This window comes from Artemia franciscana, chromosome 16 (assembly GCF_032884065.1).
Source record: "Artemia franciscana chromosome 16, ASM3288406v1, whole genome shotgun sequence".
NCBI classification, from domain to species: Eukaryota; Metazoa; Arthropoda; class Branchiopoda; order Anostraca; family Artemiidae; genus Artemia; species Artemia franciscana.
The window spans coordinates 2811479-2828060 of NC_088878.1; the positions used below are offsets into that span (position 1 = coordinate 2811479).

Sequence of the window (16582 nt, forward strand, 5' to 3'; positions counted from 1 at the left end):
TTTTGCTTTAAATCTTATACGTTAATTGTTTTTTGGTTCACTGGAATTTAGTGCTTGTGGTAGTAAAAGTCAAATCATCTGGTTATGTACTGCAGCCATCTTGTGAGCTACACTTGCAATTGAAATGGATATGATCTTTACATTTTTTATGTATGAAATCTCATTTCAAATGAGATGCCTTGACGAACGATGTTTTACAGCCAAAACACTAGCTATGATGTATGGATATGATACCAATTGCTTGTCTCTGACCTTTCCATTATATATCATAAAAGAATTCATTCACATGTACTTGATGGTTCAGAAAACTTCAGCAGCCCTTGTAAAGCTTTTTAGAGACTTAGACGCATTTCTTGCGACACTTACGCAGGATAGTTGGAAGTTAAGAGTATATGTCCGTGTCTGAACTGCTTGAGATAGCATTCACAGAAGAGAACTTACAAATTTTCGAAAATGCCAATATTTTGGCAAATTTTTGTCAAATGCGTAACAACTCCCAGGTTGGTAGAGAATAGAAGGATGAGCTTAGAAGAGGATGCTATGATTCTGTTAAGAAACTCTGTGAGGAGGTTAAAAAAGGTTTCCATCCCATTTTACCCTGCTTTCATCAATGTATCTGTTCTCCCTAGAAAACTGTCTTAGCCAAAGTAGATGTAACTTCGACCAAGTACGTATCTTTTTCTTGGTCGGTGACTCGACTGGGAATTTAAGAAAAATAGAAATATTTGAAGATCAATGGCGAAGGCTCCTGTGTGTAGATTGGTTTACGGTTTCAGTTAAAGACACTTCCTTGTCAACTGAACAACTCTGGGTCGCTGCATAATACTACACAAATACAGCCGGTGAGTTTCCATTTAGAGAGCTTGCTCCTACTGTACTTAACCTCCTTGCTCTTCCAGTGTCAAGCGCATTCATAAAGCGTGTGATAGACAATTCATAATTTCGCTTTCGTAAAGCGCGTGTTCAGTGCCATGAATTGAGTCGAAATAAAAGCTAGAAACAGTTAGGTTGATCGAGTCAAAATAACTGAAGTAAAAAAAATTGAGTCAAAGTAAAAGCTAGTAACAGTTTGGGTTTTCAGATGCTTTGGTCCATCTTAGTTATTAGTAGATGATTTTCTGGGGACGGAATATGTTGTCAAACCTTTATTTCATCAAAATCCAAATTGCAGATGTCTAATAATTCAATGTACAAGTTCGAGGAAAACAACAAATCTGATGACATCGAAGAAGTGGGGATCCATGAGGTACTGGATGAAATCTTTGACATTTCTTAATCCCTTTTGACATTAAGTTTTAACCTTGAGTAACAATAAAACTTCCTGTAATTGTAGTTTTAGTCTGATTTTCTTCAACTCAAAGTTTCCAACATAATGAATAAATATTGAATGCTTAATAATACATAATAATTAAGTTGAAATTAGAACGAACAAAATTATCACCCCTCTACTTGTTCCGTCATAAATTGAGTAGCACTTTAATGAAAGTAAGAAAATGGAATAAAGATAGTTCTCTCACTGCTAGAAAAAAAAACATCCAATTAGCGGGACGTATCTATTACCAATTATTGCCCCTGGAACTTATTTATCCGGTAAATTTCCCAGTGATATGCAAAAAGCTTGGAACAAAACAGTGCAGAGGTGAACTTCTTGTTTGTTACTAGATATTATTTTAAGCTTACATAACATTCTTTTTCAATAAGATCATGGTATGCATGCAATAAACCGAGTGTGTAAAGGAGAATTTGCCTCTCTATATTTTTCGCTTTCAGTGATGCAATTGTCAATATTCCATACGGCTTACTTAGAAGAGTTGTTACTTTTGTTTGTGTGCAAATCTCTTATTAACTTTCGACTTACACTATGTGTAAGTTACTTGATATGCCAATAGTATTTTAAGACTAATAATTGCGCAAAACTTCAGTAAAATGACCTCATTTCAGCTTCAGCAGACACTGACATCAGTACAAGTTTCCAAATGGTCTTCATTCCCACGTCCACTTAGACTACATTTATTTCATCTCAGCAACCAACAGTGGCAACCACAAGGTTCCTGGCCGACTAACTTCCGATATATGCAAGAATCAATCTACCCCATCTGGAATAAGACTTAACCACTATCCCCGATCTTGAGATAGAGGATGAGAGGGGTCACCAGTTTCCAGGGATGCCAAATTTTTTTTAAGGAGTGTGTCATATTTATCCGAAAATGTGCTTTTTGTGTCATCTCAGATTTCATAATGTGTCACAAAATGTGTTATATTTTTTTGCTACAAGTGGTATCATATTTAATTGTCAAATCTTTATTTAGACTTTTGAATATATAATCTTTTCCAAATCAGTTCAAAAAGGAGTAAACTTAACCTTATCCTATTATCTTGGGATCATGACCTTTTTATGACGTCATGAAAGAAATAGAAACATTCGATTAAATTAATGTCACAAACTATGAATTTGTGTCTGGGCGGCCAACGAGGCAAGTTTACATTTATAAGAGTTTTAGGGACAATCAATTCCGGCAGTAAATTGAAAATAGACTTTTCGTATGACGTCGTAATCGGCTCTATACGTAATCGGCTTTATTGGCTAAGCTTTTTATTTACTCAATATGTAAGCAATTCAACCAGTTGGTGCCTTTTTAAGCCAGATGGATCATTCTGAAGGAAAGACATCTCTGGAAATTTGTAATCTTGTCTGAGGTTGGATACCCCTCCTGTACTCCTAAAAATGGGAGTTGCTCCTTGTGCATACAGCTTTGGTAAACTGCACGCAGTTTACTTTTTACTATTAAGTACGTACCAGTTGGCTAAATCACATGCTCAATCAAGAAACCAATTAAGTTCAGATATTCAGGGTGCATTTTGATTTGAAATTTCCGCCTGTGGCTGTTTTCTTCGCGAGGTTTAAATTTTAAATATGGTGATGGCATCTGTCCTGTATTCCACACTGTTTGTGTATTACTGCCACCGTAAGGTGGCGCTATCCCCTTCCATTAATTTGTACTTTTCTGGAGGTTGAAAATTGAAATTTTACTTTTCTTTTATTACCATTTAAAAAACAAGACTTGGATGACAAAAATGTGTCATTTTTTGTTGAAAAATGCGTCATTTTCGTCGATTGTGCCATGATTTCGACTGAATGTGTCATTGTGACACGTAAAGTCAAATTGTGTAATTTTGACACAAAATGTGTCAATTTGGCAGCCCAGCTAGTTTCCCAGCAAAAGCTGTCAAATCATGCACCAGAACTATTGAAGAGAATTATCATCATATCATATTTATAAACTTCCATCTCAAAAATATACAAAAATTGCCAAAAACTATTCTTTCTTTTTCATTAATATGCTGTAACTAGTCCATAAGCAACGGGAGATTAAAAAAAATCCTATAGTATTTTTCAATTGTTCCTAAATATTAATTGTAAGCTAAAAATAGGTTTTATGTTCAAATTCAAGAGAAACAATAAAAAACATGATTTTTTGCCGAAAAACTGAATTCTTGCGAGGGACTAGAGACTCATCAGAATGGAATTGCAAAATAGATAACCAATTATTTTACATGCTGACACGCGATTACTATTAATGAATGCAATATTACTGGTATTAGTGTCAGGACAGCTAAGTAAAATTACTCTTGAGTGATTGGTATCTATAATGTAGGAACGCAAAGTGGGGATGGGGTTGAATTGTAAAAAAGAAGAAGTAAAAACAACTGCAATTTGGTTAATATTTCATGACTATAAATAGTATTAAAAAAATCATACTTTACAATACAATAAGCTAACTAGCCTTATGGGTCGGCAGAGGCGTAATTTCGTCAGAATTCTCGAGGGGGGGGGGCAAAGTTGAAGCTAATTTTCCCAAATCAAATGAAAATGACGGTGAAAACTGAAAAGTGATCCATATATTACCATAAAGGCAAAGATATACTTAAGAGGACTGACCTGTTTCTCTAAATACTTAAAGTATGCAAGCTTATCTTAGTTTTGACAACATTTTTTGCAGAAACTGAATTTCAGCTGGGGGCAAACTGACGTGTAGGGGGGGGGCAAACTTAGGTCTTAAGGAGCCATTTCCCCCTACTCCTTAGCAAATTACGCCCCTATGAATCGACGATCATTGAGGTTTCTCAAGGCATGGAACTCCGACGTGTTTGCCTATTTTTGGCGTTAAATGGCTTTGTATCACGATGAATTTGTATTCACAGCTATAGTATTACTAGGAAACCCAAAAAAAGAAGAAATACAGACACTGGTTTAAACCACTAATCTGGTTTAAAAACCAGATTAGTGGAAGTTGAAATCAAAACATTTGCAATGCACAAACGTTTCGCTTTTTCATCTGCTTTTACAGGCGAACAAAATTGACTGTAAAAGTCCTAAAAATGTAATGCTTGTATATAAATATCTGTATGTACATTATGTAGACAAGTAAATTCAACTTATTTCAATATAAATTATATTTTTTAACTTTTATATTATCTTTTTAAACTCAAAGAGACAATCAGATTACGCTTTTTCTGTTATAATTCAAATATTTGATATCAATTTCTACTGAAAATATTACTTTAAATGGCACAATAATCCAGTTTCGTCATCACTAGATTCGTAAAGAAAATCACTAAATCAGTCCAAAAATCGGTAAAAGATTAATTTAGTTGCTACAACACTATCAGTGCAATTAAAAGTCACTTTGTTTCTAGTGTTCTATACAGAGACACCTATAGGAAGGAGGCGGAATTACTCCCCTAGATGCTGAAAAATGCCTTTAGATTGGTGTTTTTTTTTTTTTTTCAAAGCAAAAATCACCCATGAAATTTTGGAAAATACCTCTTCGCATCTTTATGAAAAGAATGCAACAAAATTCTGGTTTCCTCCCCATATTTTCCCGAATTGGTATCCTCGGCTTATCCCCCGATCTGTGAAAATTGGTTGTCGGTGGTATAATCGAAATATTTACTTTTTATTAAAAAAAAATTGGCCATTTGAAACTCCAGTCCCCCCCACCAACGAATATAGAAATTATGTTCTTTTTACTTTAGCTGAGACAGTATAATAACTGGGACACCAGCGACAATTTTGAAAAATACCTTTTTTTTATTTTCATGAAAAAAAATTGTCCCGCCCCTCATAAATTTTGAGGTGTAACCAAATACAAGATTTTAGGAGTAAGTGAATCTAGGTGGACTGGTTACCCTTTCAGACCTTACTTAGTTATACATAGACTTCCGCCAACACAATCCACTTCAACTCCTAAAATCGCTTAGAAGTAAAAACAGTTTGAATCACATCTTGTCAGCCTCTAACTAATAAGCCATCGAGATAAGCCTCCAATCGAGATATAAAAATTGGGCAACTGGAAAAGGAGTTGGAGGATCAAAAATTAAGGTGTGATCAACTGGAGAATCAGGTACTGAAAAGTGATGTCAAGGACCGCAAATTGAATTTGTTAATTCATGGCATGCCTACTGAGCGGCCGTCTCAAACAGTTGAAGAAAATGAGAAAAATCTTTTATCTGTTACAATGGGGATAAAGACCCCATTCAGCTTACGAAGTGCTACCGTGATGGTTCCAATGCTCCGTCTCGTCTGTCAGGCCACGTTAACGTTACTAATCGAAGGCCTAGTCCGGCACCTGTATTTATCTCGGTTGTAAACGAACAGAATATTCAGAGGATTCTCAACTCAGTTCGTAAATTGAAGGGGAGTGGCATTCGTGTGTGCACGGATCTTCCCCCCAAGCTAAACGCTATTCGAAATGAACTTCTTGCGAAAGCAAAGGATTTATGTGAATCAGATTCCGCAAAGTTTAAGCGTGTTAAACAGAAGGGCTCGAAGCTTTGGCTTGAATCCAAATCCACGGCCTCGTCACCCTGGAAAAGAGTGATGGGCTAGTTTTTGCTGTCCCTTTGTGATTATTATTAGTATTGTGATGGAAATTCTGATTGATTTTCTTGCCACTTCTGTCACAGTGTTGTGTACATGTTGGGTTCTACAACCTCGTTTTTTGCGTATAATCTTTTTTTTAGTTTTCTAGTGTTGGTAGGTCTAGTGAAAAAAAAAAAAAATCAGGTTTCGAGGTCGTGTTTTTTTCTCTGCCACTTTTTTACCCGATTTGCCTGATTAGTGGTGCGATGTCATTTCCATTTTTCCGTCGTACCTGCCTGGGACATAAGGTAAAGATGAAATTTATATATAACACGTGAGTAATGGGGAGTCTGAGGGAAGATTGGGGAGCCGCCTCGGTGATCAGCTTCATCTAAAAAATATTTATTATGTTTTTCTCCTTTTGCTAAAGGTGTTTATGATGATCATTTAGCTAGCCAGATGTGACTAATTTGAATTCTGAGCAAGTTCTGGTAATGGGTGGTTTTAATATTAACGAATGTTTAAATGTGTTTAAAGGTTTAAACACAATGTTTAAACGAATGTTTAAAGGTGTTTATGATGATCATTTAGCTAGCCAGATGTGACTAATTTGAATTCTGAGCAAGTTCTGGTAATGGGTGGTTTTAATATTAATTTATTGTTAGCTCAGACAAATACACCGGGAATTTATAATCATTTGCACGAAAAATCGCTTGAGTTTCTGCGCATGAAACTGTCAAAATCACTTTTACCATCATGTAGGTCTGCGACCCGGGTTACGGAAGATACGGCTACTCTCATTTCATTTTAGTTTATTTATTTCCCTCAAAAATGAGGAGCGCGCTACAATATAATATAAAGAAAAAACAGATGATAACACTTACAATCAAAACCTATCAAATATTGATAAAATACTTAAAAAAAAGATACAAAAACACTTGCTAAATAGTTTAGCCTATAAATCATGAAGAGCCAGAACTGTTACTTAAAAAACGGAAATAAATTGTGGCCTAAAAGGTTAATTTTCGCCTTATCTTCAAATGTTTTATATTTTTTCTTTTTACAGACTACAGGATCCTTCACATTAAGCTTTAAAACAATCTCAGAGTTACTAAAAGAAAGGGGGAAACCAAGTAAAAATTTACAAAATTTAAAATAAGAAACTTTACAGGGCGAAAGATCAGAAGGTCTGAAATTTCAGAAGAGGAGGGACGGGAACAATACGTGAGGCAGAGCAACAGCACTATACATACGACCAAGGACGTTCCGACGGTAAAGACCCCGAAAACGAATTAAAAGACCAAATGCCTTGCATAGTTTCATCTGAACATGCTGAACCAGGACTGGTTTAAAATCTCTTTTCGAAGCAGCATAAGGTAATCCCAAATAAGTGACTATTGGCGACGAGTGAAAAAAAACACCATTGCCGCAATCAAGAGTCGCCCTGACATTATCCTCTAAACAATTTACAACAAAAAATTGACATTTTTCATAACTGATAGAAAGGCCCAAACCTTTTAAACAATTAATTAAAATATTAAAATTAGAAACAAAACTAGACTTGGACCGGCTTAGAAGGATAATGTCATCAGCATATGCAATGTAAGATAGATTTCGAGATAATGAAACAAAAGAGCAGGAAAGAGAATTAAGGGCAGTAGCTAAACAAGAATTGAATATATAAGGAGAAATAATTCCACCTTGTCTAATTCCTCTACCCACTTGAATTAATTTGGAATGAGATGAAGACGAACTCGGACAGATACGGATCTTTAAACCAGAATATCAAGAGCGAAGGACTCGTATGACAGCTAGGGGCAATCCAGCAAGGATTAAAGTGAGCAGAGCAGATGCATGAGAAATGTTATCAAAGGCCCCTTTGATATCAATCAAGAGGGCGTATAGCGGTTGACCAGAGATTCTCGCTTGTTCAATAGCTTTGCTGAAAGATGCATGGGCGTGGTCACATCCCATACCTCTCTTGAAACCAACTTGATAAGAACCAGTGTCAATAATTTCAAGAAGAACCTTCAAACACAACTCAAACACTTTCCCAATCATAGAACCCCTAGTAATTGGGTTCCAGGAACTACAAGATGACAAGTCTTTTTTCCCGCTCTTAGGAATAGGCGTAACTATGCCAATATAGAATGACGATGGTACTAAACCAGTAGTAAGTAAAAGGTTGAAAAATGCCAGTAGAGTAATAAGAAAAGAAGAAGGAGCAAGTTTGAGGTGATTAGCAAATAAGCCATCATGATCCTTAGCCGACTGCGCCTTTAACGTTTTGATTGCTCCACGTAACATATCCTCAGAAATCCTGTAATCAGTTGAAAAAGTCTTAAACCTTTCATCTAATTGCAACACAACACTGTTAGAATCGTACGAAGTCGACAACTTAGAAAAATAATTTTCCCACTCTTTTAGCGATGGTGTGGAATTAGTATCAGGCATGTTAATCCGCCTATTGCCTCAGAGAACATTCCAAAGGAGATTCTTGTCCTTGTCGTTATCAATGTTTGAAGAAGCTTCTTCTATGACCAGGTTATTATGACGACGGAGCTCCGCTTGGAATTCGGCCTTTCTCTTTTTCATTAACAAAAAAAAACTGGATGCGAGTCTCTAGGCTTACAAAGCGCCCGCCATTCCCAATACGCTTGTTTAGCCGCCTTATTAGAATTTACCAAAAAAGGATTGAGGCTCCAAAAAGGTTTCTGCGCGCCCAACCTTATCCTATTAGTAGGAAAAACTGCCGCAGCACCATACTTTAAGCAATGGATTAATTCAAAATAAAGACAATTAATAGTCAAAGAAGGATTACTGTCCATTGAATCCAAACTATCAGGGATATAAACTTTATCAATTAAAGTCCCAACTCTTTCTTGGTAAAGCGGTCGAAAATTTGGATTCCAATCAACCCGATCAAAAAATTTAGGAAGCTTATTACCAGAAAAACGAACTGGGGAAGGACGAGAAGCCAAAGGGGGTATAAGGAACTGAAGCGGCATGTGGTCACTAACGGAGAAATCTTCGATTACAGTAACCACAGGCCAAGGATCACTTGGGTTAGAAGAAAGAACATGATCAATATTAGTTGTACTACCACTCCAATGAATATAAGTAAAATCCTGGGACTTCGGTAAAACAGAAAAATTAGGAAGACAAGATGATAAAATTGTACCCCTTTCATTTGCTATGTTTGGATCACAGTTAAAATCACCTAAAATATAAGTACGCAAATTTGACTGTAAACTAGAGACAAAACGACTAAGATTAAAACAGCATTGAGTAAACGCATCAAATGAAATATCATCATGGTAATCAGTCAGAAAATAACAATTAATTAAAACTACGTTTGAAAAACTACAAGCTAAAAAATTTGTATAAATTGCTAGAATAGTTGCATTAAGAGACTTGGGTAAAATAGTAGCTAAACCACCGGAGGGACGTCCACCAGTCGGTGTAGCGGGAGCAGCAAAAATATCATGCTGAGTAGACAAACTAGAAAGCAGATTCAACGAATGATCAAGGAGGTGGTGTTCCTGAAGACATAATAACGATGATTTTTCATCCAAAAACTATGAAGTACAGGTAATTTCCCTAACACACCATTTGAATTAAAGGACGTAATACGAAGTAATACATTCATTTACAAAATTTCTTTAAAATCGGACACCTAAAGCTGTAAACTGGATGATCATTCGAGCCACAACTGGCGCATTTAACTGGCGCTTTACATGGGGAGTCTTTAGTCGAAAGGTGATTACCGCTACATCGGGCACATTTGAAACATTCAGATTTACATTGATTTTGAACATGGTTAAAACTTTGACATTCAAAACAACGCCTAGACTGAATACGATCACGTTCCACTCGGAAAAGCTCAGAACCAAATTTGATGCCATGTGTGATGTAAAAATGCAGGTATTCTTCTGTTTGAAAAATAACTCTTACAGTTTGCGATTTTCCTAGCCGATTAAACTCGATTATAACCTGAAAGTCCAATGCGTAGGCACTAACATCAAAATCAATGTCCACACTCCCGATAATTCCAAAAAATCGCCAAGGCTTGGAAGTTACGCTTTCAGGAAAATTAACCTTTAGATCACAACTGAGCTTCGATGCATCTTGACATGGTACCGATACCATAACACTATCCTTAGTCGCTTTAACATAACGAATATTTGCACACCCTGTCTTATCAAATTCTTTCTTGCGGCAGACAGGATCCTTCAGTAGGAGAGCGGGTGGGTTTTCTATCACTAAGGTCTCTAATGGGACAGTCTTTAGTGGGAGAGGCGGCCATTCATGGTGGGGCACAGTGAGGGGATTGAGATCAAGATCATTGCCAGGCGTTATTTTTTTCTCTAAATTAGATTCGATACGCTCAATAGAAGAAAGTGTTTTTTCAAGCTTTCGGGAATAGTCATAAACAAGTTTATCAAGCCGGACGCTGATGTCAGGCTTTAATACTGGACATTCATTAAAGCTCCGTGGGACGATTACAGGCCATATGAACTGTTTCAAATCAAGTTCTATAATAACACGCATTATGTCCGAGGCAGTAGTCTTTTCAGCTGTTTTTCCTCCCCTTTCTTGCAATCTACCAATTTTACGACACAGACATGCGAGCAGCGTCTTTGCTACAGACCGGGTGAGTTTTTTATCACTATGGTCTCTAATGGGACAGTCTTTAGTGGGAGAGCGGCATTCATGGTGGGGCACAGTGGGGGGATTGAGATGAAGATCATTGCCAGGCGTTATTTTTTTCTCTAAATTAGATTCGATACGCTCAATAGAAGACAGTGTTTTTTCAAGCTTTCGGGAATAGTCATAAACAAGTTTATCAAGCTGGACGCTGATGTCAGGCTTTAATACTGGACATTCATTAAAGCTCCGTGGGACGATTACAGGCCATATGAACTGTTTCGAATCAAGTTCTATGATAACACGCATTATGTCCGAGGCAGTAGTCTTTTCAGCTGTTTTTCCTCTCCTTTCTTGCAATCTACCAGCTTTATGAAACAGACATGCGAGCAGCGTCTTTGCTACATTCAACTCCTCTAAACGATAGAATCCTGCCATTGCGTTAGATATTTCATCAACACTTATTCCTGCTTTCAACAAATCAAGAGTGAAGAATAATATCGAATTAACTACGACAGGTGAAGTTCCTGTCTCTGACACAAAAGTCTTATCAAAATCGCATGCATTGACTGGCTGGCTTGTGACATCAGATATATTGTCACTTGCAATTACTTCAGTGGAATGGTTATTTGGTCTTGAAATAGACTGGATTGACAGGTCCACGCTTCGACTGCATGAATTTCCAGCTACAGAATTAGTATTAGCGGGAATGGATTTTTGACTCCTGATTATCGGGGATATACAGGGATTATTATTAGAGATGCAAGATTCATGTACTTCATCGTTATTTGAACAGATTAAGCAAATCCAATTCGGTTTTTCTTTACGCTCAATTGAGGAAATGCCAGCACACTGTGGGTGAAACATCGGGAGACATTTTGTGGATTGCAGGGTAATCCCCTTGTCACAAGATCGACCACAAACAGGACAAATAAATATTGACATTTCTCACTCCTTAGGTCTGGGGTTAAATAAGCAAGGCAAAAAAAAAAAAATCGCCTTTAACGCTCCATTAAGCTTATAATGCAATAAAATCCTTTATGTAGGTCAATAAGCATAGTAGGGATTATGCGTCACTATAATCCCTATTGCGAAATTTTGAGTTTCTTTACATAAAACTTACTGAATTAATAATGTCCATGCAATATCCAATTTAGATGTTGACACTTTGAATTCTGAATTGATACTGAATATACACTCCCTAAAAAACCATGGATCTCACGCGGGCTTCTACACTCTATTTCAATAAAAAATAAGCTATTTAAAATATCTATGTCACTCCCATCTACTAAAAATAAAGAAGAGTTTAAAAAGGATAAAAATGTCCTGACACAGTTAATTCGGAAAGCAAAAGCTAGATACTATGAAAAATCATTTGTAGAAGCTCGTGGGGATCAAAAACACACTTGGAGACTTATTAACTCTGTTGGGAAAGTCTCAGAAATCTTCATTTCCGAATGAAATGTTACGTGGTAATGGTACTTTTTCTTCCGATGAGCAGGAAATAGTGAACTTGCTCAATGCTCATTTTGTAAGCATCGGTGAAAAACAGCTAATGCATCTCATGTTTCTCCAAATAATAATAATAATGATTTATTTAAAGATCACATGCGCCCTCCCTCTGATAAAAGCATGTTCCTTTCCCCAGTCACTGAAATTGAACTAAAACACATCATATCTAAAATGAAGAACGGTTCATCTGAAGCCCTTGATGGATCTTCGACTATTTGGTCAAAGAAATATTCCCAGTTATATCACCGGTGTTATGCCACATTATTAATCTTATATTTGTAACTGGTGTCTATCCTTCAACATTTAAATCAGCAAGAATTGTGGCCTACATAAAGGTGATGACCCGAGGCTTCCTGCTAATTATCGTCCTATATCGATACTCTCTGCTTTTTGGAAGGTTGTAGAGCGAGCACTGTATAACAGAATTTATTCTTTTTTTGAGAAATTTGATTACATTTCTAAAAACTTCAGTTTGGGTTTAGAAAAGAGCACTGCACTGATAATCCTATGGCTATTATTGTCCAACATATTAGTGATTGTCTTGACCGTGGCGAAACGCCGGCAACTATATTTTTAGACATACAGAAAGCTTTTGATTCCATTTCTCATCAAATTCTTTTGTATAAGCTTTTGAATGCCGGTATTCACGGTAATTGCCTTAGGTTACTTGAATCGTATCTTCAAGGGAGGCAGCAGATACTTATATATAATGATGTTAGATCTGATTCTTTACAGCAGTCAGATAGTGTTGGTGTTCCCCAGGGATCCGTATTAGGACCTCTTCTTTTCCTAGTTTACATTAATGATTTGTGCTCAGCTACTGGAGTTTCTTCTATAGACACTCAGTTTGCTGACGACACTGCAGCAACCGTTTCAGGTAAATCTCGTGAAGAGCTAGTGGTCAATTTAACATCCACATATGACAGATTGTCTACTTTTACTTCTGAACAGAAAGAAGACGAAGTTTATTGTTTACAGCAGAACGGGTCACAAGCGGTGTTTCCACTATGGGGATTTACCCCCTAAAATGGGGATTGTTTAGGTCTTCTAGGGGCGAGAATTTTTTCTCAGGGATTTGGGGATTTTCCTCTCCCATGGACTTTTAGGGAAATTTTGGGGGGTTTTCCTTTATTTTGTTCATCATCTTCATCTTCTTGATCAGAAAAGCAGGATAATTCAATTTAGGATCTGTTTCCTTGCGAATTGAACTTGGAATCACAGAGAAGAACTTCTTCAGTTGCTTAAAAAAATTTTAACACCACACAGATTTTGAGATGTACAGGAGTCCTAAGTAACAAACTAGCAACAAACAACTGTTTGAAACAGTTCCATGCTGATGTGAGCTTCAAACAATAATTTCAGCTTGGACTGTTCTCGATTAATGGAGTCATATGGTTTGTCATTTTTGGGTTGTTTTTTCATAAGATTATTTGGTAGATAGCCAGTCATTTTTTTACTTGTTCTTACTGTAGTAAATTTTTTTGACAAGCATTGCATGTACGATTCTTTTTCTCCACAGTACTTGTATGATGTTTACGATTTTTGTGCAAAATAAAAAAAACTTGAACTCGAACTTGTAGCCAGCTTTATAAGTACTGAAATGAATAATAGAGGTAAGATAAGATAAGATAATATTTATTTGCAAAAGGCTATCACAAGCTCTAAAGAGCCGAATTCGCTTTATATGTCACTAAAAGCTAAGAAAAAAAAAATAGTACATTAAGTCAAACACTTAAAATTAAAAGGGATTAAAAAAGCAAAATCATCAAAGATAAAGGGCAAATCAGTAGACTTAACAATTAAATTACAAAAACATTGCAGTAAATAAAAAAAAGAATAAAAACGGCAATAGAGGAAAAGGGGAATTTGGCAATTAATCACGAATTATTATTAAGGTGCTCCAGAATAAAGGGTAGAAAACTTTTGCGAAACCTTTCTGTAACAGCATGGATCGGAGAGTAAGTTGGGATTGCTAAGGACGCTGACCGGGGGAGTCGGAGTCTAATGGGATTGTGAAAATCAGGGAGTAAGTCCTCAGTACGGGGATTGGAAATGACTGATTTAGCGAAAAGCAGGCAAATTTTTTCCCTCCTTTCTTTTAAGGTGGTAATGCTCGCAGCTTTAAGGAGGTAGGCTATAACTATTCGAACACCTTTCTTACCGTTTCATTACCCTAGTTTTTAACAGACAAACAAACTGACAGCCATTTTTTAAAAACAATGGCACATGTAGGAATAAATGGATTATGTATTTTTGGCAAGCCTACGTACCCAGGGGAAAATCATGAACCTTCATACTATAATTGGTAAATTTTTCGTTGTTCTTTTTTTTTTTTTTTTTTGACTTACAATAAAAGTACCACTCGATGTCTTTTTTACGTTCTTTACAAATATAACAATCACTTCTGTCGCAAATTCAAATTTAAGCACAATTTGAGCTCTTGAAACCAAAATATTTCTAGTTTTGGGGTATAAACAAAGCTTAAAACATTGGTCTCAGCATTGAACTTCCTGCAGAAGGACTATGTGGAATCAACTAGTGCTTTAGAAATCGATGTGAACAATCGGAAGTTTTAACTTTCCCTTGAAAGCGTTTACTTGGGTCTGAACGGACAAGATTCCCTCTGTACGTCAAGGTCAGATACCGCCGTCTTCCCTGACTCAATCGAAGTAGTTCTCAAAGCTGCACAGGCGCTCCATGCCAAAGCAGTAGGCCAGATACAGAAAAGGTTCCATTTCGAAGACGACATTTACAAATATGCTGAAATGGTTGACCCAGTGTCAGCCCAATCACTTCAGCCTACCTCTCTGCTACCTTTTGTTAGGAAGTATAGACAGATCCCATGGGACGGAACCAAAACCGAGCAGGAGTGGAGGAGGCAGATCCTCATCGATGTTGAAAACGTCAAAACAATGGATGTCGTGACCTGCTGGTGTTTGGTCTTGGTGAAAAAAAAATGCTGCCGGAACAGAATTTGTATCCTAACTTGAAACCGACAGTATTATTTATTTCCACTGTTCCATTTTCAAATGTCTATGTCGAGAGGTTTTTCAGCGCTGTAAAAGTAGTAAAAACTGACCGTCAGAATAAATTGAAAACATAAACTTTGCAAGGGATTCTAAAAACAAAATATGGAATGAAAAGGCTCAAGAAAGTGTGGAATGTGAAGATGATCAGTAACTTCACCACATGAGAACGGTGAAAGCTTCAGCCACCATACAAAAAATGTTGAAGACACATCAGGGGAAGATAGGGTCTGATTACGTTTTACAAGTTACGATTGAACAGTATTAAACATCTTGTACTTTAATCTACATTACAGTATTACATTTTCTTTTCTATTTGCTTAATATTATTTGAAGTATATTTGAAGCTATTTGTATTTGGCTCATGATTAAAAAGCACTTTAAACGGCATGACAAGACATTCTATTATGGTAGTGATAGCTAGACTTCAATCTAAGAAGCCAAAATATGTTACCTTTCAGTGGTACGGGTAAAATGAGATAGGGAGAAGTGGTTCAGGGAGTAATTAGAAAATGGGAGATTTTTAGGAATTTTTGAATTGAAGATGGGGATTTCTAGGGATTTTTCAGCTCCTTATTAGGGATTTAAAAAATGAGAAAGTGGAAACACTGGTCACAAGTTTCCAGATATAGAATCAGTTTCCCTTTCTGCGAATGAACCTGAGTCTGTTATTGAAAGGGTTGTATCGATAAGATATTTGGGAGTTGTGTTTGATGAGAATTTGTCATGGAAAGAGCAAATTAATCAGGTTAGAGCAAAGTCTGCCCGTGGAGTTGGTATAATGTGCAGACTTTAAAACCTTCTTCCATATTGCGCTCTAAAATCCCTTTACTTTTCCCTTGTGCAATCCCATTTTGATTATGCATCTATTATTTTTTTTGAACACTTTTAAAAGTAATGTTAACCCTTTACAGATTATCCAAAATAAAGCAGCTCGTATCCTTAAACCTTTTCTGCCATCGCCATCAAACTTCCCCTTAAAATCCACAACTGAGACCCTTTTTTCACTTCATAATATTCTTCCTGTTCGGCAAAGTATCCAATTTTTAAGTGTTATGTTTAAGATTAAGCTTGAACGAGAAAAGCTCCCCAGATATTTTGCATCGATGGGTCTTATTTCTTCTCCTTCATCTTCACAAGTTGAAACCCGTGGTAAATATAATCTGCGGACTCTTAAGGTAGTTACAGAGAGGTCGCGTTTTTGCCTGAGGTATTTGATTCCTCTACATTGGGAAAGATTGAAAATGAGATTGATTTTAATGTAAGCGTAGATGCTATAAGACGGAAGTTGAAAAGAGTGCTGATTGAAAGTTATAAATCTAAATAATATGAAAAAATGTTTTTTTAAGGATGTTTATTATTTTTTTAAGCATTGGGTTGGTCTCCGGGGTTCGCTCATAAGGCCTCCAGATGTCTTATGACTCACTTGGTTTTAAGTTGTAAATTTCATTGTGTCTCAAAATGGTGCGCGGAGGATGGAAATGGTATCGTACGGCACGGGATTTGTTTTTATTTATTTCTACCAAGATTGGTT

The 16582-nt window shown here is 36.5% G+C and overlaps 1 protein-coding gene across 1 annotated transcript in view; it reads right to left on the reverse strand.

Moving 5' to 3' along the window:
- The window catches only part of LOC136036901 (major facilitator superfamily domain-containing protein 1-like), a 118229-nt gene that overhangs the window by 44086 nt on the left and 57561 nt on the right, over window positions 1–16582 (reverse strand). The gene's annotated exons all lie outside the window — the stretch shown is intronic.